At 50.0% G+C, this 25,964-nt stretch overlaps 1 protein-coding gene across 2 annotated transcripts in view; it reads right to left on the bottom strand.

Moving 5' to 3' along the window:
• Positions 1-25,964, bottom strand: part of mbtd1 (mbt domain containing 1) — a 146,515-nt gene that overhangs the window by 89,973 nt on the left and 30,578 nt on the right. The gene's annotated exons all lie outside the window — the stretch shown is intronic.

Genomic DNA, 25,964 nt, shown 5'->3' with positions numbered 1-25,964 from the left:
AATTCATCACACCGATGGAAACGCAGAGAGGAGAGCGTGAATTCATCACACCGATGGAAACGCAGAGAGGAGAGCGTGAATTCATCACGACAGAAAGGCAGAGAGGAGAGCGTGAATTCATCACGACGGAAATGCAGAGAGGAGAGCGTGAATTCATCACACCGATGGAAACGCAGAGAGGAGAGCGTGAATTCATCACACCAAAGGACACGCAGAGAGGAGAGCGTGAATTCATCACACCGAAGGACACGCAGAGAGGAGAGCGTGAATTCATCACACCGAAGGAAACGCAGAGAGGAGAGCGTGAATTCATCACGACGGAAACGCAGAGAGGAGAGTGTGAATTCATCACGACAGAAATGCAGAGAGGAGAGCGTGAATTCATCATGACAGAAACGCAGAGAGGAGAGTTGGAATTCATCACACCGACGGAAACGCAGAGAGGAGAGCGTGAATTCATCACGACGGAAATGCAGAGAGGAGAGCGTGAATTCATCACGATGGAAACGCAGAGAGGAGAGCGTGAATTCATCACACCGAAGGAAATGCAGAGAGGAGAGCGTGAATTCATCATGATGGAAACGCAGAGAGGAGAGCGTGAATTCATCACACCGAAGGACACGCAGAGAGGAGAGCGTGAATTCATCACACCGAAGGACACGCAGAGAGGAGAGCGTGAATTCATCACACCGAAGGACACGCAGAGAGGAGAGCGTGAATTCATCACGACGGAAACGCAGAGAGGAGAGCGTGAATTCATCACGACAGAAACGCAGAGTGGAGAGCGTGAATTCATCACGACAGAAATGCAGAGAGGAGAGCGTGAATTCATCACGACAGAAATGCAGAGTGGAGAGCGTGAATTCATCACGACGGAAATGCAGAGAGGAGAGCGTGAATTCATCACGATGGAAACGCAGAGAGGAGAGCGTGAATTCATCACGATGGAAACGCAGAGAGGAGAGCGTGAATTCATCACGACGGAAACACAGAGAGGAGAGCGCGAATTCATCACGACGGAAACGCAGAGAGGAGAGCGTGAATTCATCACACCGATGGAAACGCAGAGAGGAGAGCGTGAATTCATCACACCGAAGGACACGCAGAGAGGAGAGCGTGAATTCATCACACCGAAGGACACGCAGAGAGGAGAGCGTGAATTCATCACACCGAAGGAAATGCAGAGAGGAGAGCTTGAATTCATCACGACGGAAACGCAAAGAGGAGAGCGTGAATTCATCACGACAGAAATGCAGAGAGGAGAGCGTGAATTCATCACGATGGAAACGCAGAGAGGAGAGTGTGAATTCATCACGATGGAAACGCAGAGAGGAGAGCGTGAATTCATCACGATGGAAACGCAGAGAGGAGAGCGTGAATTCATCACGACGGAAACGCAGAGAGGAGAGCGCGTATTCATCACGACGGAAACGCAGAGAGGAGAGCGTGAATTCATCACACCGATGGAAACGCAGAGAGGAGAGCGTGAATTCATCACACCGATGGAAACGCAGAGGAGAGCGTGAATTCATCACACCGATGGAAACGCAGAGAGGAGAGCGTGAATTCATCACACCGAAGGACACGCAGAGAGGAGAGCGTGAATTCATCACACCGAAGGACACGCAGAGAGGAGAGCGTGAATTCATCACACCGAAGGAAACGCAGAGAGGAGAGCATGTATTCATCACGATGGAAACGCAGAGAGGAGAGCGTGAATTCATCACACCGATGGAAACGCAGAGAGGAGAGCGTGAATTCATCACGACGGAAACACAGAGAGGAGAGCGTGAATTCATCACACCGATGGAAACGCAGAGAGGAGAGCGTGAATTCATCATGATGGAAACGCAGAGGAGAGCGTGAATTCATCATGATGGAAATGCAGAGAAGAGAGCGCGAATTCATCACACCGATGGAAACGCAGAGAGGAGAGCGTGAATTCATTACGACGGAAACACAGAGAGGAGAGCGTGAATTCATCACGACGGAAAGACAGAGAGGAGAGCGTGAATTCATCACGATGGAAATGCAGAGAGGAGAGCGTGAATTCATCACACCGATGGAAACGCAGAGAGGAGAGCGTGAATTCATCACGACGGAAACGCAGAGAGGAGAGCGTGAATTCATCACGATGGAAACGCAGAGAGGAGAGCGTGAATTCATCACACCGATGGAAACGCAGAGAGGAGAGCGTGAATTCATTACGATGGAAACGCAGAGAGGAGAGCGTGAATTCATCACGATGGAAACGCAGAGAGGAGAGCGTGAATTCATCACACCGAAGGAAACGCAGAGAGGAGAGCGTGAATTCATCATGACAGAAACGCAGAGAGGAGAGTTGGAATTCATCACACCGACGGAAACGCAGAGAGGAGAGCGTGAATTCATCACGACGGAAATGCAGAGAGGAGAGCGTGAATTCATCACGATGGAAAAGCAGAGAGGAGAGCGTGAATTCATCACATCGAAGGAAACGCAGAGAGGAGAGCGTGAATTCATCACACCGAAGGAAACGCAGAGAGGAGAGTGTGAATTCATCATGATGGAAACGCAGAGAGGAGAGCGTGAATTCATCACGATGGAAACGCAGAGAGGAGAGCGTGAATTCATCACACCGAAGGAAATGCAGAGAGGAGAGCGTGAATTCATCATGATGGAAACGCAGAGAGGAGAGTGTGAATTCATCACGATGGAAACGCAGAGAGGAGAGCGTGAATTCATCACGATGGAAACGCAGAGAGGAGAGTGTGAATTCATCACACCGAAGGAAATGCAGAGAGGAGAGCGTGAATTCATCATGATGGAAACGCAGAGAGGAGAGTGTGAATTCATCACGATGGAAACGCAGAGAGGAGAGCGTGAATTCATCACACCGAAGGACACGCAGAGAGGAGAGCGTGAATTCGTCACACCGAAGGACACGCAGAGAGTAGAGCGTGAATTCATCACACCGAAGGAAACGCAGAGAGGAGAGCATGTATTCATCACGATGGAAACGCAGAGAGGAGAGCGTGAATTCATCACGACGGAAACGCAGAGAGGTGAGCGTGAATTCATCACGACGGAAACGCAGAGAGGAGAGCGTGAATTCATCACGACGGAAACGCAGAGAGGAGAGCGTGAATTCATCACGACGGAAACGCAGAGAGGAGAGCGTGAATTCATCACACCGATGGAAACGCAGAGAGGAGAGCGTGAATTCATCACACCGATGGAAACGCAGAGAGGAGAGCGTGAATTCATCACGATGGAAACGCAGAGAGGAGAGCGTGAATTCATCACGATGGAAACGCAGAGGAGAGCGTGAATTCATCACACCGATGGAAACGCAGAGAGGAGAGCGTGAATTCATCACGATGGAAACGCAGAGGAGAGCGTGAATTCATCACGACGGAAACGCAGAGAGTAGAGAGTGAATTCATCACGACAGAAATGCAGAGAGGAGAGCGAGAATTCATCACGACGGAAACGCAGAGAGGAGAGCGAGAATTCATCACACCGAAGGAAATGCAGAGAGGAGAGCGTGAATTCATCACGACGGAAACGCAGAGAGGAGAGCGTGAATTCATCACGACGGAAACGCAGAGAGGAGAGCGTGAATTCATCACGATGGAAACGCAGAGAGGAGAGCGTGAATTCATCACACCGATGGAAACGCAGAGAGGAGAGCGTGAATTCATTACGATGGAAACGCAGAGAGGAGAGCGTGAATTCATTACGATGGAAACGCAGAGAGGAGAGCGTGAATTCATTACGATGGAAACGCAGAGAGGAGAGCGTGAATTCATCACGATGGAAACGCAGAGAGGAGAGCGTGAATTCATCACACCGATGGAAACGCAGAGAGGAGAGCGTGAATTCATCACACCGATGGAAACGCAGAGAGGAGAGCGTGAATTCATCACACCGATGGAAACGCAGAGAGGAGAGCGTGAATTCATTACGATGGAAACGCAGAGAGGAGAGCGTGAATTCATTACGATGGAAACGCAGAGAGGAGAGCGTGAATTCATCACGACGGAAACGCAGAGAGGAGAGCGTGAATTCATCACACCGATGGAAACGCAGAGAGGAGAGCGTGAATTCATCACACCGATGGAAACGCAGAGAGGAGAGCGTGAATTCATCACGATGGAAACGCAGAGAGGAGAGCGTGAATTCATCACACCGATGGAAACGCAGAGAGGAGAGCGTGAATTCATCACACCGATGGAAACGCAGAGAGGAGAGCGTGAATTCATCACGATGGAAACGCAGAGGAGAGCGTGAATTCATCACGACGGAAACGCAGAGAGGAGAGAGTGAATTCATCACGACAGAAATGCAGAGAGGAGAGCGTGAATTCATCATGACAGAAATGCAGAGTGGAGAGCGTGAATTCATCACGAAAGAAATGCAGAGAGGAGAGCGTGAATTCATCACGACGGAAACGCAGAGAGGAGAGCGAGAATTCATCACGATGGAAACGCAGAGAGGAGAGCGAGAATTCATCACACCGAAGGAAATGCAGAGAGGAGAGCGTGAATTCATCACGACGGAAACGCAGAGAGGAGAGCGTGAATTCATCACGATGGAAACGCAGAGAGGAGAGCGTGAATTCATCACACCGATGGAAACGCAGAGAGGAGAGCGTGAATTCATCACATCGATGGAAACGCAGAGAGGAGAGCGTGAATTCATTACGATGGAAACGCAGAGAGGAGAGCGTGAATTCATCACACCGATGGAAACGCAGAGAGGAGAGCGTGAATTCATCACACCGAAGGACACGCAGAGAGGAGAGCGTGAATTCATCACACCGAAGGACACGCAGAGAGGAGAGCGTGAATTCATCACACCGAAGGAAACGCAGAGAGGAGAGCGTGAATTCATCACGACGGAAACGCAGAGAGGAGAGTGTGAATTCATCACGACAGAAATGCAGAGAGGAGAGCGTGAATTCATCATGATGGAAACGCAGAGAAGAGAGCGTGAATTCATCACACCGATGCAAACGCAGAGAGGAGAGCGTGAATTCATCACGATGGAAACGCAGAGAGGAGAGCGTGAATTCATCACGATGGAAACGCAGAGAGGAGAGCGTGAATTCATCACGACAGAAATGCAGAGAGGAGAGCGTGAATTCATCACGACAGAAACGCAGAGAGGAGAGCGTGAATTCATCACACCGACAGAAACGCAGAGAGGAGAGCGTGAATTCATCACACCGAAGGAAACGCAGAGAGGAGAGCGTGAATTCATCATGACAGAAACGCAGAGAGGAGAGTTGGAATTCATCACACCGACGGAAACGCAGAGAGGAGAGCGTGAATTCATCACGACGGAAATGCAGAGAGGAGAGCGTGAATTCATCACGATGGAAAAGCAGAGAGGAGAGCGTGAATTCATCACATCGAAGGAAACGCAGAGAGGAGAGCGTGAATTCATCACACCGAAGGAAACGCAGAGAGGAGAGTGTGAATTCATCATGATGGAAACGCAGAGAGGAGAGCGTGAATTCATCACGATGGAAACGCAGAGAGGAGAGCGTGAATTCATCACACCGAAGGAAATGCAGAGAGGAGAGCGTGAATTCATCATGATGGAAACGCAGAGAGGAGAGTGTGAATTCATCACGATGGAAACGCAGAGAGGAGAGCGTGAATTCATCACGATGGAAACGCAGAGAGGAGAGTGTGAATTCATCACACCGAAGGAAATGCAGAGAGGAGAGCGTGAATTCATCATGATGGAAACGCAGAGAGGAGAGTGTGAATTCATCACGATGGAAACGCAGAGAGGAGAGCGTGAATTCATCACACCGAAGGACACGCAGAGAGGAGAGCGTGAATTCGTCACACCGAAGGACACGCAGAGAGGAGAGCGTGAATTCATCACACCGAAGGAAACGCAGAGAGGAGAGCATGTATTCATCACGATGGAAACGCAGAGAGGAGAGCGTGAATTCATCACGACGGAAACGCAGAGAGGTGAGCGTGAATTCATCACAACGGAAACGCAGAGAGGAGAGCGTGGATTCATCACGACGGAAACGCAGAGAGGAGAGCGTGAATTCATCACGACGGAAACGCAGAGAGGAGAGCGTGAATTCATCACACCGATGGAAACGCAGAGAGGAGAGCGTGAATTCATCACACCGATGGAAACGCAGAGAGGAGAGCGTGAATTCATCACAATGGAAACGCAGAGAGGAGAGCGTGAATTCATCACACCGATGGAAACGCAGAGAGGAGAGCGTGAATTCATCACACCGATGGAAACGCAGAGAGGAGAGCGTGAATTCATCACGATGGAAACGCAGAGGAGAACGTGAATTCATCACGACGGAAACGCAGAGAGGAGAGAGTGAATTCATCACGACAGAAATGCAGAGAGGAGAGCGTGAATTCATCACGACAGAAATGCAGAGTGGAGAGCGTGAATTCATCACGAAAGAAATGCAGAGAGGAGAGCGTGAATTCATCACGACGGAAACGCAGAGAGGAGAGCGAGAATTCATCACGATGGAAACGCAGAGAGGAGAGCGAGAATTCATCACACCGAAGGAAATGCAGAGAGGAGAGCGTGAATTCATCACGACGGAAACGCAGAGAGGAGAGCGTGAATTCATCACGATGGAAACGCAGAGAGGAGAGCGTGAATTCATCACACCGATGGAAACGCAGAGAGGAGAGCGTGAATTCATCACACCGATGGAAACGCAGAGAGGAGAGCGTGAATTCATCACGATGGAAACGCAGAGGAGAGCGTGAATTCATCACGACGGAAACGCAGAGAGGAGAGAGTGAATTCATCACGACAGAAATGCAGAGAGGAGAGCGTGAATTCATCACGACAGAAATGCAGAGTGGAGAGCGTGAATTCATCACGAAAGAAATGCAGAGAGGAGAGCGTGAATTCATCACGACGGAAACGCAGAGAGGAGAGCGAGAATTCATCACGATGGAAACGCAGAGAGGAGAGCGAGAATTCATCACACCGAAGGAAATGCAGAGAGGAGAGCGTGAATTCATCACGACGGAAACGCAGAGAGGAGAGCGTGAATTCATCACGATGGAAACGCAGAGAGGAGAGCGTGAATTCATCACACCGATGGAAACGCAGAGAGGAGAGCGTGAATTCATCACACCGATGGAAACGCAGAGAGGAGAGCGTGAATTCATCACGATGGAAACGCAGAGGAGAGCGTGAATTCATCACGACGGAAACGCAGAGAGGAGAGAGTGAATTCATCACGACAGAAATGCAGAGAGGAGAGCGTGAATTCATCACGACAGAAATGCAGAGTGGAGAGCGTGAATTCATCACGAAAGAAATGCAGAGAGGAGAGCGTGAATTCATCACGACGGAAACGCAGAGAGGAGAGCGAGAATTCATCACGATGGAAACGCAGAGAGGAGAGCGAGAATTCATCACACCGAAGGAAATGCAGAGAGGAGAGCGTGAATTCATCACGACGGAAACGCAGAGAGGAGAGCGTGAATTCATCACACCGATGGAAACGCAGAGAGGAGAGCGTGAATTCATCACACCGATGGAAACGCAGAGAGGAGAGCGTGAATTCATTACGATGGAAACGCAGAGAGGAGAGCGTGAATTCATTACGATGGAAACGCAGAGAGGAGAGCGTGAATTCATCACGACGGAAACGCAGAGAGGAGAGCGTGAATTCATCACACCGATGGAAACGCAGAGAGGAGAGCGTGAATTCATCACACCGATGGAAACGCAGAGAGGAGAGCGTGAATTCATCACGATGGAAACGCAGAGAGGAGAGCGTGAATTCATCACACCGATGGAAACGCAGAGAGGAGAGCGTGAATTCATCACACCGATGGAAACGCAGAGAGGAGAGCGTGAATTCATCACGATGGAAACGCAGAGGAGAGCGTGAATTCATCACGACGGAAACGCAGAGAGGAGAGAGTGAATTCATCACGACAGAAATGCAGAGAGGAGAGCGTGAATTCATCACGACAGAAATGCAGAGTGGAGAGCGTGAATTCATCACGAAAGAAATGCAGAGAGGAGAGCGTGAATTCATCACGACGGAAACGCAGAGAGGAGAGCGAGAATTCATCACGATGGAAACGCAGAGAGGAGAGCGAGAATTCATCACACCGAAGGAAATGCAGAGAGGAGAGCGTGAATTCATCATGACAGAAACGCAGAGAGGAGAGTTGGAATTCATCACACCGACGGAAACGCAGAGAGGAGAGCGTGAATTCATCACGACGGAAATGCAGAGAGGAGAGCGTGAATTCATCACGATGGAAAAGCAGAGAGGAGAGCGTGAATTCATCACATCGAAGGAAACGCAGAGAGGAGAGCGTGAATTCATCACACCGAAGGAAACGCAGAGAGGAGAGTGTGAATTCATCATGATGGAAACGCAGAGAGGAGAGCGTGAATTCATCACGATGGAAACGCAGAGAGGAGAGCGTGAATTCATCACACCGAAGGAAATGCAGAGAGGAGAGCGTGAATTCATCATGATGGAAACGCAGAGAGGAGAGTGTGAATTCATCACGATGGAAACGCAGAGAGGAGAGCGTGAATTCATCACGATGGAAACGCAGAGAGGAGAGTGTGAATTCATCACACCGAAGGAAATGCAGAGAGGAGAGCGTGAATTCATCATGATGGAAACGCAGAGAGGAGAGTGTGAATTCATCACGATGGAAACGCAGAGAGGAGAGCGTGAATTCATCACACCGAAGGACACGCAGAGAGGAGAGCGTGAATTCGTCACACCGAAGGACACGCAGAGAGGAGAGCGTGAATTCATCACACCGAAGGAAACGCAGAGAGGAGAGCATGTATTCATCACGATGGAAACGCAGAGAGGAGAGCGTGAATTCATCACGACGGAAACGCAGAGAGGTGAGCGTGAATTCATCACAACGGAAACGCAGAGAGGAGAGCGTGAATTCATCACGACAGAAATGCAGAGTGGAGAGCGTGAATTCATCACGAAAGAAATGCAGAGAGGAGAGCGTGAATTCATCACGACGGAAACGCAGAGAGGAGAGCGAGAATTCATCACGATGGAAACGCAGAGAGGAGAGCGAGAATTCATCACACCGAAGGAAATGCAGAGAGGAGAGCGTGAATTCATCACGACGGAAACGCAGAGAGGAGAGCGTGAATTCATCACACCGATGGAAACGCAGAGAGGAGAGCGTGAATTCATCACACCGATGGAAACGCAGAGAGGAGAGCGTGAATTCATTACGATGGAAACGCAGAGAGGAGAGCGTGAATTCATTACGATGGAAACGCAGAGAGGAGAGCGTGAATTCATCACGACGGAAACGCAGAGAGGAGAGCGTGAATTCATCACACCGATGGAAACGCAGAGAGGAGAGCGTGAATTCATCACACCGATGGAAACGCAGAGAGGAGAGCGTGAATTCATCACGATGGAAACGCAGAGAGGAGAGCGTGAATTCATCACACCGATGGAAACGCAGAGAGGAGAGCGTGAATTCATCACACCGATGGAAACGCAGAGAGGAGAGCGTGAATTCATCACGATGGAAACGCAGAGGAGAGCGTGAATTCATCACGACGGAAACGCAGAGAGGAGAGAGTGAATTCATCACGACAGAAATGCAGAGAGGAGAGCGTGAATTCATCACGACAGAAATGCAGAGTGGAGAGCGTGAATTCATCACGAAAGAAATGCAGAGAGGAGAGCGTGAATTCATCACGACGGAAACGCAGAGAGGAGAGCGAGAATTCATCACGATGGAAACGCAGAGAGGAGAGCGAGAATTCATCACACCGAAGGAAATGCAGAGAGGAGAGCGTGAATTCATCATGACAGAAACGCAGAGAGGAGAGTTGGAATTCATCACACCGACGGAAACGCAGAGAGGAGAGCGTGAATTCATCACGACGGAAATGCAGAGAGGAGAGCGTGAATTCATCACGATGGAAAAGCAGAGAGGAGAGCGTGAATTCATCACATCGAAGGAAACGCAGAGAGGAGAGCGTGAATTCATCACACCGAAGGAAACGCAGAGAGGAGAGTGTGAATTCATCATGATGGAAACGCAGAGAGGAGAGCGTGAATTCATCACGATGGAAACGCAGAGAGGAGAGCGTGAATTCATCACACCGAAGGAAATGCAGAGAGGAGAGCGTGAATTCATCATGATGGAAACGCAGAGAGGAGAGTGTGAATTCATCACGATGGAAACGCAGAGAGGAGAGCGTGAATTCATCACGATGGAAACGCAGAGAGGAGAGTGTGAATTCATCACACCGAAGGAAATGCAGAGAGGAGAGCGTGAATTCATCATGATGGAAACGCAGAGAGGAGAGTGTGAATTCATCACGATGGAAACGCAGAGAGGAGAGCGTGAATTCATCACACCGAAGGACACGCAGAGAGGAGAGCGTGAATTCGTCACACCGAAGGACACGCAGAGAGGAGAGCGTGAATTCATCACACCGAAGGAAACGCAGAGAGGAGAGCATGTATTCATCACGATGGAAACGCAGAGAGGAGAGCGTGAATTCATCACGACGGAAACGCAGAGAGGTGAGCGTGAATTCATCACAACGGAAACGCAGAGAGGAGAGCGTGAATTCATCACGACGGAAACGCAGAGAGGAGAGCGTGAATTCATCACGACGGAAACGCAGAGAGGAGAGCGTGAATTCATCACACCGATGGAAACGCAGAGAGGAGAGCGTGAATTCATCACACCGATGGAAACGCAGAGAGGAGAGCGTGAATTCATCACAATGGAAACGCAGAGAGGAGAGCGTGAATTCATCACACCGATGGAAACGCAGAGAGGAGAGCGTGAATTCATCACACCGATGGAAACGCAGAGAGGAGAGCGTGAATTCATCACGATGGAAACGCAGAGGAGAGCGTGAATTCATCACGACGGAAACGCAGAGAGGAGAGAGTGAATTCATCACGACAGAAATGCAGAGAGGAGAGCGTGAATTCATCACGACAGAAATGCAGAGTGGAGAGCGTGAATTCATCACGAAAGAAATGCAGAGAGGAGAGCGTGAATTCATCACGACGGAAACGCAGAGAGGAGAGCGAGAATTCATCACGATGGAAACGCAGAGAGGAGAGCGAGAATTCATCACACCGAAGGAAATGCAGAGAGGAGAGCGTGAATTCATCACGACGGAAACGCAGAGAGGAGAGCGTGAATTCATCACGATGGAAACGCAGAGAGGAGAGCGTGAATTCATCACACCGATGGAAACGCAGAGAGGAGAGCGTGAATTCATTACGATGGAAACGCAGAGAGGAGAGCGTGAATTCATTACGATGGAAACGCAGAGAGGAGAGCGTGAATTCATTACGATGGAAACGCAGAGAGGAGAGCGTGAATTCATCACGATGGAAACGCAGAGAGGAGAGCGTGAATTCATCACACCGATGGAAACGCAGAGAGGAGAGCGTGAATTCATCACACCGATGGAAACGCAGAGAGGAGAGCGTGAATTCATTACGATGGAAACGCAGAGAGGAGAGCGTGAATTCATTACGATGGAAACGCAGAGAGGAGAGCGTGAATTCATCACGACGGAAACGCAGAGAGGAGAGCGTGAATTCATCACACCGATGGAAACGCAGAGAGGAGAGCGTGAATTCATCACACCGATGGAAACGCAGAGAGGAGAGCGTGAATTCATCACGATGGAAACGCAGAGAGGAGAGCGTGAATTCATCACACCGATGGAAACGCAGAGAGGAGAGCGTGAATTCATCACACCGATGGAAACGCAGAGAGGAGAGCGAGAATTCATCACGATGGAAACGCAGAGAGGAGAGCGAGAATTCATCACACCGAAGGAAATGCAGAGAGGAGAGCGTGAATTCATCACGACGGAAACGCAGAGAGGAGAGCGTGAATTCATCACGATGGAAACGCAGAGAGGAGAGCGTGAATTCATCACACCGATGGAAACGCAGAGAGGAGAGCGTGAATTCATTACGATGGAAACGCAGAGAGGAGAGCGTGAATTCATTACGATGGAAACGCAGAGGAGAGCGTGAATTCATTACGATGGAAACGCAGAGAGGAGAGCGTGAATTCATCACGATGGAAACGCAGAGAGGAGAGCGTGAATTCATCACACCGATGGAAACGCAGAGAGGAGAGCGTGAATTCATCACACCGAAGGACACGCAGAGAGGAGAGCGTGAATTCATCACACCGAAGGACACGCAGAGAGGAGAGCGTGAATTCATCACACCGAAGGAAACGCAGAGAGGAGAGCGTGAATTCATCACGACGGAAACGCAGAGAGGAGAGTGTGAATTCATCACGACAGAAATGCAGAGAGGAGAGCGTGAATTCATCATGATGGAAACGCAGAGAAGAGAGCGTGAATTCATCACACCGATGCAAACGCAGAGAGGAGAGCGTGAATTCATCACGATGGAAACGCAGAGAGGAGAGCGTGAATTCATCACGATGGAAACGCAGAGAGGAGAGCGTGAATTCATCACGACGGAAACACAGAGAGGAGAGCGCGAATTCATCACGACGGAAACGCAGAGAGGAGAGCGTGAATTCATCACACCGATGGAAACGCAGAGAGGAGAGCGTGAATTCATCACACCGAAGGACACGCAGAGAGGAGAGCGTGAATTCATCACACCGAAGGACACGCAGAGAGGAGAGCGTGAATTCATCACACCGAAGGAAATGCAGAGAGGAGAGCTTGAATTCATCACGACGGAAACGCAAAGAGGAGAGCGTGAATTCATCACGACAGAAATGCAGAGAGGAGAGCGTGAATTCATCACGATGGAAACGCAGAGAGGAGAGCGTGAATTCATCACGATGGAAACGCAGAGAGGAGAGCGTGAATTCATCACACCGATGCAAACGCAGAGAGGAGAGCGTGAATTCATCACATCGATGGAAATGCAGAGAGGAGAGCGTGAATTCATCACACCGATGGAAACGCAGAGAGGAGAGCGTGAATTCATCACACCGATGGAAACGCAGAGAGGAGAGCGTGAATTCATCACGACAGAAAGGCAGAGAGGAGAGCGTGAATTCATCACGACGGAAATGCAGAGAGGAGAGCGTGAATTCATCACATCGATGGAAATGCAGAGAGGAGAGCGTGAATTCATCACACCGATGGAAACGCAGAGAGGAGAGCGTGAATTCATCACACCGATGGAAACGCAGAGAGGAGAGCGTGAATTCATCACGACGGAAACGCAGAGAGGAGAGCGTGAATTCATCACGATGGAAACGCAGAGAGGAGAGCGTGAATTCATCACACCGATGGAAACGCAGAGAGGAGAGCGTGAATTCATTACGATGGAAACGCAGAGAGGAGAGCGTGAATTCATTACGATGGAAACGCAGAGAGGAGAGCGTGAATTCATTACGATGGAAACGCAGAGAGGAGAGCGTGAATTCATCACGATGGAAACGCAGAGAGGAGAGCGTGAATTCATCACACCGATGGAAACGCAGAGAGGAGAGCGTGAATTCATCACACCGATGGAAACGCAGAGAGGAGAGCGTGAATTCATTACGATGGAAACGCAGAGAGGAGAGCGTGAATTCATTACGATGGAAACGCAGAGAGGAGAGCGTGAATTCATCACGACGGAAACGCAGAGAGGAGAGCGTGAATTCATCACACCGATGGAAACGCAGAGAGGAGAGCGTGAATTCATCACACCGATGGAAACGCAGAGAGGAGAGCGTGAATTCATCACGATGGAAACGCAGAGAGGAGAGCGTGAATTCATCACACCGATGGAAACGCAGAGAGGAGAGCGTGAATTCATCACACCGATGGAAACGCAGAGAGGAGAGCGAGAATTCATCACGATGGAAACGCAGAGAGGAGAGCGAGAATTCATCACACCGAAGGAAATGCAGAGAGGAGAGCGTGAATTCATCACGACGGAAACGCAGAGAGGAGAGCGTGAATTCATCACGATGGAAACGCAGAGAGGAGAGCGTGAATTCATCACACCGATGGAAACGCAGAGAGGAGAGCGTGAATTCATTACGATGGAAACGCAGAGAGGAGAGCGTGAATTCATTACGATGGAAACGCAGAGGAGAGCGTGAATTCATTACGATGGAAACGCAGAGAGGAGAGCGTGAATTCATCACGATGGAAACGCAGAGAGGAGAGCGTGAATTCATCACACCGATGGAAACGCAGAGAGGAGAGCGTGAATTCATCACACCGAAGGACACGCAGAGAGGAGAGCGTGAATTCATCACACCGAAGGACACGCAGAGAGGAGAGCGTGAATTCATCACACCGAAGGAAACGCAGAGAGGAGAGCGTGAATTCATCACGACGGAAACGCAGAGAGGAGAGTGTGAATTCATCACGACAGAAATGCAGAGAGGAGAGCGTGAATTCATCATGATGGAAACGCAGAGAAGAGAGCGTGAATTCATCACACCGATGCAAACGCAGAGAGGAGAGCGTGAATTCATCACGATGGAAACGCAGAGAGGAGAGCGTGAATTCATCACGATGGAAACGCAGAGAGAAGAGCGTGAATTCATCACGACGGAAACACAGAGAGGAGAGCGCGAATTCATCACGACGGAAACGCAGAGAGGAGAGCGTGAATTCATCACACCGATGGAAACGCAGAGAGGAGAGCGTGAATTCATCACACCGAAGGACACGCAGAGAGGAGAGCGTGAATTCATCACACCGAAGGACACGCAGAGAGGAGAGCGTGAATTCATCACACCGAAGGAAATGCAGAGAGGAGAGCTTGAATTCATCACGACGGAAACGCAAAGAGGAGAGCGTGAATTCATCACGACAGAAATGCAGAGAGGAGAGCGTGAATTCATCACGATGGAAACGCAGAGAGGAGAGCGTGAATTCATCACGATGGAAACGCAGAGAGGAGAGCGTGAATTCATCACACCGATGCAAACGCAGAGAGGAGAGCGTGAATTCATCACATCGATGGAAATGCAGAGAGGAGAGCGTGAATTCATCACACCGATGGAAACGCAGAGAGGAGAGCGTGAATTCATCACACCGATGGAAACGCAGAGAGGAGAGCGTGAATTCATCACGACAGAAAGGCAGAGAGGAGAGCGTGAATTCATCACGACGGAAATGCAGAGAGGAGAGCGTGAATTCATCACATCGATGGAAATGCAGAGAGGAGAGCGTGAATTCATCACACCGATGGAAACGCAGAGAGGAGAGCGTGAATTCATCACACCGATGGAAACGCAGAGAGGAGAGCGTGAATTCATCACGACAGAAAGGCAGAGAGGAGAGCGTGAATTCATCACGACGGAAATGCAGAGAGGAGAGCGTGAATTCATCACACCGATGGAAACGCAGAGAGGAGAGCGTGAATTCATCACACCAAAGGACACGCAGAGAGGAGAGCGTGAATTCATCACACCGAAGGATACGCAGAGAGGAGAGCGTGAATTCATCACACCGAAGGAAATGCAGAGAGGAGAGTGTGAATTCATCACGATGGAAACGCAGAGAGGAGAGCGTGAATTCATCACGATGGAAACGCAGAGAGGAGAGCGTGAATTCATCACGATGGAAACGCAGAGAGGAGAGGTTGAATTCATCACACCGAAGGAAATGCAGAGAGGAGAGCGTGAATTCATCATGATGGAAACGCAGAGAGGAGAGTGTGAATTCATCACGATGGAAACGCAGAGAGGAGAGCGTGAATTCATCACGATGGAAACGCAGAGAGGAGAGCGTGAATTCATCACACCGAAGGAAATGCAGAGAGGAGAGCGTGAATTCATCATGATGGAAACGCAGAGAGGAGAGCGTGAATTCATCACACCGAAGGACACGCAGAGAGGAGAGCGTGAATTCATCACACCGATGGAAACGCAGAGAGGAGAGCGTGAATTCATCACGACAGAAAGGCAGAGAGGAGAGCGTGAATTCATCACGACGGAAATGCAGAGAGGAGAGCGTGAATTCATCACATCGATGGAAATGCAGAGAGGAGAGCGTGAATTCATCACACCGATGGAAACGCAGAGAGGAGAGCGTGAATTCATCACACCGATGGAAACGCAGAGAGGAGAGCGTGAATTCATCACGACGGAAACGCAGAGAGGAGAGCGTGAATTCATCACGATGGAAACGCAGAGAGGAGAGCGTGAATTCATCACACCGATGGAAACGCAGAGAGGAGAGCGTGAATTCATTACGATGGAAACGCAGAGAGGAGAGCGTGAATTCATTACGATGGAAACGCAGAGAGGAGAGCGTGAATTCATTACGATGGAAACGCAGAGAGGAGAGCGTGAATTCATCACGATGGAAACGCAGAGAGGAGAGCGTGAATTCATCACACCGATGGAAACGCAGAGAGGAGAGCGTGAATTCATCACACCGATGGAAACGCAGAGAGGAGAGCGTGAATTCATTACGATGGAAACGCAGAGAGGAGAGCGTGAATTCATTACGATGGAAACGCAGAGAGGAGAGCGTGAATTCATCACGACGGAAACGCAGAGAGGAGAGCGTGAATTCATCACACCGATGGAAACGCAGAGAGGAGAGCGTGAATTCATCACACCGATGGAAACGCAGAGAGGAGAGCGTGAATTCATCACGATGGAAACGCAGAGAGGAGAGCGTGAATTCATCACACCGATGGAAACGCAGAGAGGAGAGCGTGAATTCATCACACCGATGGAAACGCAGAGAGGAGAGCGAGAATTCATCACGATGGAAACGCAGAGAGGAGAGCGAGAATTCATCACACCGAAGGAAATGCAGAGAGGAGAGCGTGAATTCATCACGACGGAAACGCAGAGAGGAGAGCGTGAATTCATCACGATGGAAACGCAGAGAGGAGAGCGTGAATTCATCACACCGATGGAAACGCAGAGAGGAGAGCGTGAATTCATTACGATGGAAACGCAGAGAGGAGAGCGTGAATTCATTACGATGGAAACGCAGAGGAGAGCGTGAATTCATTACGATGGAAACGCAGAGAGGAGAGCGTGAATTCATCACGATGGAAACGCAGAGAGGAGAGCGTGAATTCATCACACCGATGGAAACGCAGAGAGGAGAGCGTGAATTCATCACACCGAAGGACACGCAGAGAGGAGAGCGTGAATTCATCACACCGAAGGACACGCAGAGAGGAGAGCGTGAATTCATCACACCGAAGGAAACGCAGAGAGGAGAGCGTGAATTCATCACGACGGAAACGCAGAGAGGAGAGTGTGAATTCATCACGACAGAAATGCAGAGAGGAGAGCGTGAATTCATCATGATGGAAACGCAGAGAAGAGAGCGTGAATTCATCACACCGATGCAAACGCAGAGAGGAGAGCGTGAATTCATCACGATGGAAACGCAGAGAGGAGAGCGTGAATTCATCACGATGGAAACGCAGAGAGGAGAGCGTGAATTCATCACGACGGAAACACAGAGAGGAGAGCGCGAATTCATCACGACGGAAACGCAGAGAGGAGAGCGTGAATTCATCACACCGATGGAAACGCAGAGAGGAGAGCGTGAATTCATCACACCGAAGGACACGCAGAGAGGAGAGCGTGAATTCATCACACCGAAGGACACGCAGAGAGGAGAGCGTGAATTCATCACACCGAAGGAAATGCAGAGAGGAGAGCTTGAATTCATCACGACGGAAACGCAAAGAGGAGAGCGTGAATTCATCACGACAGAAATGCAGAGAGGAGAGCGTGAATTCATCACGATGGAAACGCAGAGAGGAGAGCGTGAATTCATCACGATGGAAACGCAGAGAGGAGAGCGTGAATTCATCACACCGATGCAAACGCAGAGAGGAGAGCGTGAATTCATCACATCGATGGAAATGCAGAGAGGAGAGCGTGAATTCATCACACCGATGGAAACGCAGAGAGGAGAGCGTGAATTCATCACACCGATGGAAACGCAGAGAGGAGAGCGTGAATTCATCACGACAGAAAGGCAGAGAGGAGAGCGTGAATTCATCACGACGGAAATGCAGAGAGGAGAGCGTGAATTCATCACATCGATGGAAATGCAGAGAGGAGAGCGTGAATTCATCACACCGATGGAAACGCAGAGAGGAGAGCGTGAATTCATCACACCGATGGAAACGCAGAGAGGAGAGCGTGAATTCATCACGACAGAAAGGCAGAGAGGAGAGCGTGAATTCATCACGACGGAAATGCAGAGAGGAGAGCGTGAATTCATCACACCGATGGAAACGCAGAGAGGAGAGCGTGAATTCATCACACCAAAGGACACGCAGAGAGGAGAGCGTGAATTCATCACACCGAAGGATACGCAGAGAGGAGAGCGTGAATTCATCACACCGAAGGAAATGCAGAGAGGAGAGTGTGAATTCATCACGATGGAAACGCAGAGAGGAGAGCGTGAATTCATCACGATGGAAACGCAGAGAGGAGAGCGTGAATTCATCACGATGGAAACGCAGAGAGGAGAGGTTGAATTCATCACACCGAAGGAAATGCAGAGAGGAGAGCGTGAATTCATCATGATGGAAACGCAGAGAGGAGAGTGTGAATTCATCACGATGGAAACGCAGAGAGGAGAGCGTGAATTCATCACGATGGAAACGCAGAGAGGAGAGCGTGAATTCATCACACCGAAGGAAATGCAGAGAGGAGAGCGTGAATTCATCATGATGGAAACGCAGAGAGGAGAGCGTGAATTCATCACACCGAAGGACACGCAGAGAGGAGAGCGTGAATTCATCACACCGAAGGACACGCAGAGAGGAGAGCGTGAATTCATCACACCGAAGGACACGCAGAGAGGAGAGCGTGAATTCATCACGACGGAAACGCAGAGAGGAGAGCGTGAATTCATCACGACAGAAATGCAGAGTGGAGAGCGTGAATTCATCACGACAGAAATGCAGAGAGGAGAGCGTGAATTCATCACGACAGAAATGCAGAGTGGAGAGCGTGAATTCATCAGGACAGAAATGCAGAGAGGAGAGCGTGAATTCATCACGATGGAAACGCAGAGAGGAGAGCGTGAATTCATCACGATGGAAACGCAGAGAGGAGAGCGTGAATTCATCACGATGGAAACGCAGAGAGGAGAGCGTGAATTCATCACGACGGAAACGCAGAGAGGAGAGCGCGAATTCATCACGACGGAAACGCAGAGAGGAGAGCGTGAATTCATCACACCGATGGAAACGCAGAGAGGAGAGCGTGAATTCATCACACCGAAGGACACGCAGAGAGGAGAGCGTGAATTCATCACACCGAAGGACACGCAGAGAGGAGAGCGTGAATTCATCACACCGAAGGAAATGCAGAGAGGAGAGCTTGAATTCATCACGACGGAAACGCAAAGAGGAGAGCGTGAATTCATCACGACGGAAATGCAGAGAGGAGAGCGTGAATTCATCACGATGGAAACGCAGAGAGGAGAGCGTGAATTCATCACGATGGAAACGCAGAGAGGAGAGCGTGAATTCATCACGACGGAAACGCAGAGAGGAGAGCGCGTATTCATCACGACGGAAACGCAGAGAGGAGAGCGTGAATTCATCACACCGATGGAAACGCAGAGAGGAGAGCGTGAATTCATCACACCGAAGGAAATGCAGAGAGGAGAGCTTGAATTCATCACGACAGAAATGCAGAGAGGAGAGCGTGAATTCATCACGATGGAAACGCAGAGAGGAGAGCGTGAATTCATCACACCGAAGGACACGCAGAGAGGAGAGCGTGAATTCATCACACCGAAGGACACGCAGAGAGGAGAGCGTGAATTCATCACGACGGAAACGCAGAGAGGAGAGCGTGAATTCATCACGACAGAAATGCAGAGTGGAGAGCGTGAATTCATCACGACAGAAATGCAGAGAGGAGAGCGTGAATTCATCACGACAGAAATGCAGAGTGGAGAGCGTGAATTCATCAGGACAGAAATGCAGAGAGGAGAGCGTGAATTCATCACGATGGAAACGCAGAGAGGAGAGCGTGAATTCATCACGATGGAAACGCAGAGAGGAGAGCGTGAATTCATCACGATGGAAACGCAGAGAGGAGAGCGTGAATTCATCACGACGGAAACACAGAGAGGAGAGCGCGAATTCATCACGACGGAAACGCAGAGAGGAGAGCGAGAATTCATCACACCGATGGAAACGCAGAGAGGAGAGCGTGAATTCATCACACCGAAGGACACGCAGAGAGGAGAGCGTGAATTCATCACACCGAATGACACGCAGAGAGGAGAGCGTGAATTCATCACACCGAAGGAAATGCAGAGAGGAGAGCTTGAATTCATCACGACGGAAACGCAAAGAGGAGAGCGTGAATTCATCACGACAGAAATGCAGAGAGGAGAGCGTGAATTCATCACGATGGAAACGCAGAGAGGAGAGCGTGAATTCATCACGATGGAAACGCAGAGAGGAGAGCGTGAATTCATCACGACGGAAACGCAGAGAGGAGAGCGCGTATTCATCACGACGGAAACGCAGAGAGGAGAGCGTGAATTCATCACACCGATGGAAACGCAGAGAGGAGAGCGTGAATTCATCACACCGATGGAAACGCAGAGAGGAGAGTGTGAATTCATCACACCGATGGAAACGCAGAGAGGAGAGCGTGAATTCATCACACCGAAGGACACGCAGAGAGGAGAGCGTGAATTCATCACACCGAAGGACACGCAGAGAGGAGAGCGTGAATTCATCACACCGAAGGAAACGCAGAGAGGAGAGCATGAATTCATCACGACGGAAACACAGAGAGGAGAGCTTGAATTCATCACGACAGAAATGCAGAGAGGAGAGCGTGAATTCATCACGATGGAAACGCAGAGAGGAGAGCGTGAATTCATCACGATGGAAACGCAGAGAGGAGAGGTTGAATTCATCACACCGAAGGAAATGCAGAGAGGAGAGCGTGAATTCATCATGATGGAAACGCAGAGAGGAGAGTGTGAATTCATCACGATGGAAACGCAGAGAGGAGAGCGTGAATTCATCACACCGAAGGAAATGCAGAGAGGAGAGCGTGAATTCATCATGATGGAAACGCAGAGAGGAGAGCGTGAATTCATCACACCGAAGGACACGCAGAGAGGAGAGCGTGAATTCATCACACCGAAGGACACGCAGAGAGGAGAGCGTGAATTCATCACACCGAAGGACACGCAGAGAGGAGAGCGTGAATTCATCACGACGGAAACGCAGAGAGGAGAGAGTGAATTCATCACGACAGAAATGCAGAGTGGAGAGCGTGAATTCATCACGACAGAAATGCAGAGAGGAGAGCGTGAATTCATCACGACAGAAATGCAGAGTGGAGAGCGTGAATTCATCAGGACAGAAATGCAGAGAGGAGAGCGTGAATTCATCACGATGGAAACGCAGAGAGGAGAGCGTGAATTCATCACGATGGAAACGCAGAGAGGAGAGCGTGAATTCATCACGATGGAAACGCAGAGAGGAGAGCGTGAATTCATCACGACGGAAACACAGAGAGGAGAGCGCGAATTCATCACGACGGAAACGCAGAGAGGAGAGCGAGAATTCATCACACCGATGGAAACGCAGAGAGGAGAGCGTGAATTCATCACACCGAAGGACACGCAGAGAGGAGAGCGTGAATTCATCACACCGAATGACACGCAGAGAGGAGAGCGTGAATTCATCACACCGAAGGAAATGCAGAGAGGAGAGCTTGAATTCATCACGACGGAAACGCAAAGAGGAGAGCGTGAATTCATCACGACAGAAATGCAGAGAGGAGAGCGTGAATTCATCACGATGGAAACGCAGAGAGGAGAGCGTGAATTCATCACGATGGAAACGCAGAGAGGAGAGCGTGAATTCATCACGACGGAAACGCAGAGAGGAGAGCGCGTATTCATCACGACGGAAACGCAGAGAGGAGAGCGTGAATTCATCACACCGATGGAAACGCAGAGAGGAGAGCGTGAATTCATCACACCGATGGAAACGCAGAGAGGAGAGCGTGAATTCATCACACCGATGGAAACGCAGAGAGGAGAGCGTGAATTCATCACACCGAAGGACACGCAGAGAGGAGAGCGTGAATTCATCACACCGAAGGACACGCAGAGAGGAGAGCGTGAATTCATCACACCGAAGGAAACGCAGAGAGGAGAGCATGAATTCATCACGACGGAAACACAGAGAGGAGAGCGTGAATTCATCACACCGAAGGAAACGCAGAGAGGAGAGCATGAATTCATCACGATGGAAACGCAGAGAGGAGAGCGTGAATTCATCACGACGGAAACACAGAGAGGAGAGCGTGAATTCATCACACCGATGGAAACGCAGAGAGGAGAGCGTGAATTCATCACACCGAAGGAAATGCAGAGAGGAGAGCTTGAATTCATCACGACGGAAACGCAAAGAGGAGAGCGTGAATTCATCACGACAGAAATGCAGAGAGGAGAGCGTGAATTCATCACGATGGAAACGCAGAGAGGAGAGCGTGAATTCATCACGATGGAAACGCAGAGAGGAGAGCGTGAATTCATCACGACGGAAACGCAGAGAGGAGAGCGCGTATTCATCACGACGGAAACGCAGAGAGGAGAGCGTGAATTCATCACGATGGAAACGCAGAGAGGAGAGCGTGAATTCATCATGACGGAAACGCAGAGAGGAGAGCGCGAATTCATCACGACGGAAACGCAGAGAGGAGAGCGTGAATTCATCACACCGATGGAAACGCAGAGAGGAGAGCGTGAATTCATCACACCGAAGGACACGCAGAGAGGAGAGCGTGAATTCATCACACCGAAGGACACGCAGAGAGGAGAGCGTGAATTCATCACACCGAAGGAAATGCAGAGAGGAGAGCTTGAATTCATCACGACGGAAACGCAAAGAGGAGAGCGTGAATTCATCACGACGGAAATGCAGAGAGGAGAGCGTGAATTCATCACGATGGAAACGCAGAGAGGAGAGCGTGAATTCATCACGATGGAAACGCAGAGAGGAGAGCGTGAATTCATCACGACGGAAACGCAGAGAGGAGAGCGCGTATTCATCACGACGGAAACGCAGAGAGGAGAGCGTGAATTCATCACACCGATGGAAACGCAGAGAGGAGAGCGTGAATTCATCACACCGAAGGAAATGCAGAGAGGAGAGCTTGAATTCATCACGACAGAAATGCAGAGAGGAGAGCGTGAATTCATCACGATGGAAACGCAGAGAGGAGAGCGTGAATTCATCACGATGGAAACGCAGAGAGGAGAGGTTGAATTCATCACACCGAAGGAAATGCAGAGAGGAGAGCGTGAATTCATCATGATGGAAACGCAGAGAGGAGAGTGTGAATTCATCACGATGGAAACGCAGAGAGGAGAGCGTGAATTCATCACACCGAAGGAAATGCAGAGAGGAGAGCGTGAATTCATCATGATGGAAACGCAGAGAGGAGAGCGTGAATTCATCACACCGAAGGACACGCAGAGAGGAGAGCGTGAATTCATCACACCGAAGGACACGCAGAGAGGAGAGCGTGAATTCATCACACCGAAGGACACGCAGAGAGGAGAGCGTGAATTCATCACGACGGAAACGCAGAGAGGAGAGAGTGAATTCATCACGACAGAAATGCAGAGTGGAGAGCGTGAATTCATCACGACAGAAATGCAGAGAGGAGAGCGTGAATTCATCACGACAGAAATGCAGAGTGGAGAGCGTGAATTCATCAGGACAGAAATGCAGAGAGGAGAGCGTGAATTCATCACGATGGAAACGCAGAGAGGAGAGCGTGAATTCATCACGATGGAAACGCAGAGAGGAGAGCGTGAATTCATCACGATGGAAACGCAGAGAGGAGAGCGTGAATTCATCACGACGGAAACACAGAGAGGAGAGCGCGAATTCATCACGACGGAAACGCAGAGAGGAGAGCGTGAATTCATCACACCGATGGAAACGCAGAGAGGAGAGCGTGAATTCATCACACCGAAGGACACGCAGAGAGGAGAGCGTGAATTCATCACACCGAATGACACGCAGAGAGGAGAGCGTGAATTCATCACACCGAAGGAAATGCAGAGAGGAGAGCTTGAATTCATCACGACGGAAACGCAAAGAGGAGAGCGTGAATTCATCACGACAGAAATGCAGAGAGGAGAGCGTGAATTCATCACGATGGAAACGCAGAGAGGAGAGCGTGAATTCATCACGATGGAAACGCAGAGAGGAGAGCGTGAATTCATCACGACGGAAACGCAGAGAGGAGAGCGCGTATTCATCACGACGGAAACGCAGAGAGGAGAGCGTGAATTCATCACACCGATGGAAACGCAGAGAGGAGAGCGTGAATTCATCACACCGATGGAAACGCAGAGAGGAGAGCGTGAATTCATCACACCGATGGAAACGCAGAGAGGAGAGCGTGAATTCATCACACCGAAGGACACGCAGAGAGGAGAGCGTGAATTCATCACACCGAAGGACACGCAGAGAGGAGAGCGTGAATTCATCACACCGAAGGAAACGCAGAGAGGAGAGCATGTATTCATCACGATGGAAACGCAGAGAGGAGAGCGTGAATTCATCACGACGGAAACACAGAGAGGAGAGCGTGAATTCATCACACCGATGGAAACGCAGAGAGGAGAGCGTGAATTCATCACACCGAAGGAAATGCAGAGAGGAGAGCTTGAATTCATCACGACGGAAACGCAAAGAGGAGAGCGTGAATTCATCACGACAGAAATGCAGAGAGGAGAGCGTGAATTCATCACGATGGAAACGCAGAGAGGAGAGCGTGAATTCATCACGATGGAAACGCAGAGAGGAGAGCGTGAATTCATCACGACGGAAACGCAGAGAGGAGAGCGCGTATTCATCACGACGGAAAAGCAGAGAGGAGAGCGTGAATTCATCACACCGATGGAAACGCAGAGAGGAGAGCGTGAATTCATCACACCGATGGAAACGCAGAGAGGAGAGCGTGAATTCATCACACCGATGGAAACGCAGAGAGGAGAGCGTGAATTCATCACACCGAAGGACACGCAGAGAGGAGAGCGTGAATTCATCACACCGAAGGACACGCAGAGAGGAGAGCGTGAATTCATCACACCGAAGGAAACGCAGAGAGGAGAGCATGTATTCATCACGATGGAAACGCAGAGAGGAGAGCGTGAATTCATCACGACGGAAACACAGAGAGGAGAGCGTGAATTCATCACACCGATGGAAACGCAGAGAGGAGAGCGTGAATTCATCATGATGGAAACGCAGAGAGGAGAGCGTGAATTCATCATGATGGAAATGCAGAGAAGAGAGCGCGAATTCATCACACCGATGGAAACGCAGAGAGGAGAGCGTGAATTCATCACGATGGAAACGCAGAGAGGAGAGCATGAATTCATCACACCGATGGAAACACATAGAGAGCATGAATTCATTACGACGGAAACACAGAGAGGAGAGCGTGAATTCATCACGACGGAAATGCAGAGAGGAGAGCGTGAATTCATCACGATGGAAACGCAGAGAGGAGAGTGTGAATTCATCACGATGGAAACGCAGAGAGGAGAGCGTGAATTCATCACGATGGAAACGCAGAGAGGAGAGCGTGAATTCATCACGATGGAAACGCAGAGAGGAGAGCGTGAATTCATCACGATGGAAACGCAGAGAGGAGAGCGTGAATTCATCACACCGATGCAAACGCAGAGAGGAGAGCGTGAATTCATCACATCGATGGAAATGCAGAGAGGAGAGCGTGAATTCATCACACCGATGGAAACGCAGAGAGGAGAGCGTGAATTCATCACACCGATGGAAACGCAGAGAGGAGAGCGTGAATTCATCACGATGGAAACGCAGAGAGGAGAGCGTGAATTCATCACACCGAAGGAAATGCAGAGAGGAGAGCGTGAATTCATCATGATGGAAACGCAGAGAGGAGAGTGTGAATTCATCACGATGGAAACGCAGAGAG

Source organism: Telmatherina bonti (genome assembly GCF_933228915.1).
Source record: "Telmatherina bonti genome assembly, chromosome: 21".
In the NCBI taxonomy this organism is placed as follows: domain Eukaryota; kingdom Metazoa; phylum Chordata; class Actinopteri; order Atheriniformes; family Telmatherinidae; genus Telmatherina; species Telmatherina bonti.
The sequence above is the reverse complement of the archived record's forward strand: the minus strand, read 5'-3'. Positions and strand labels throughout refer to the sequence as shown.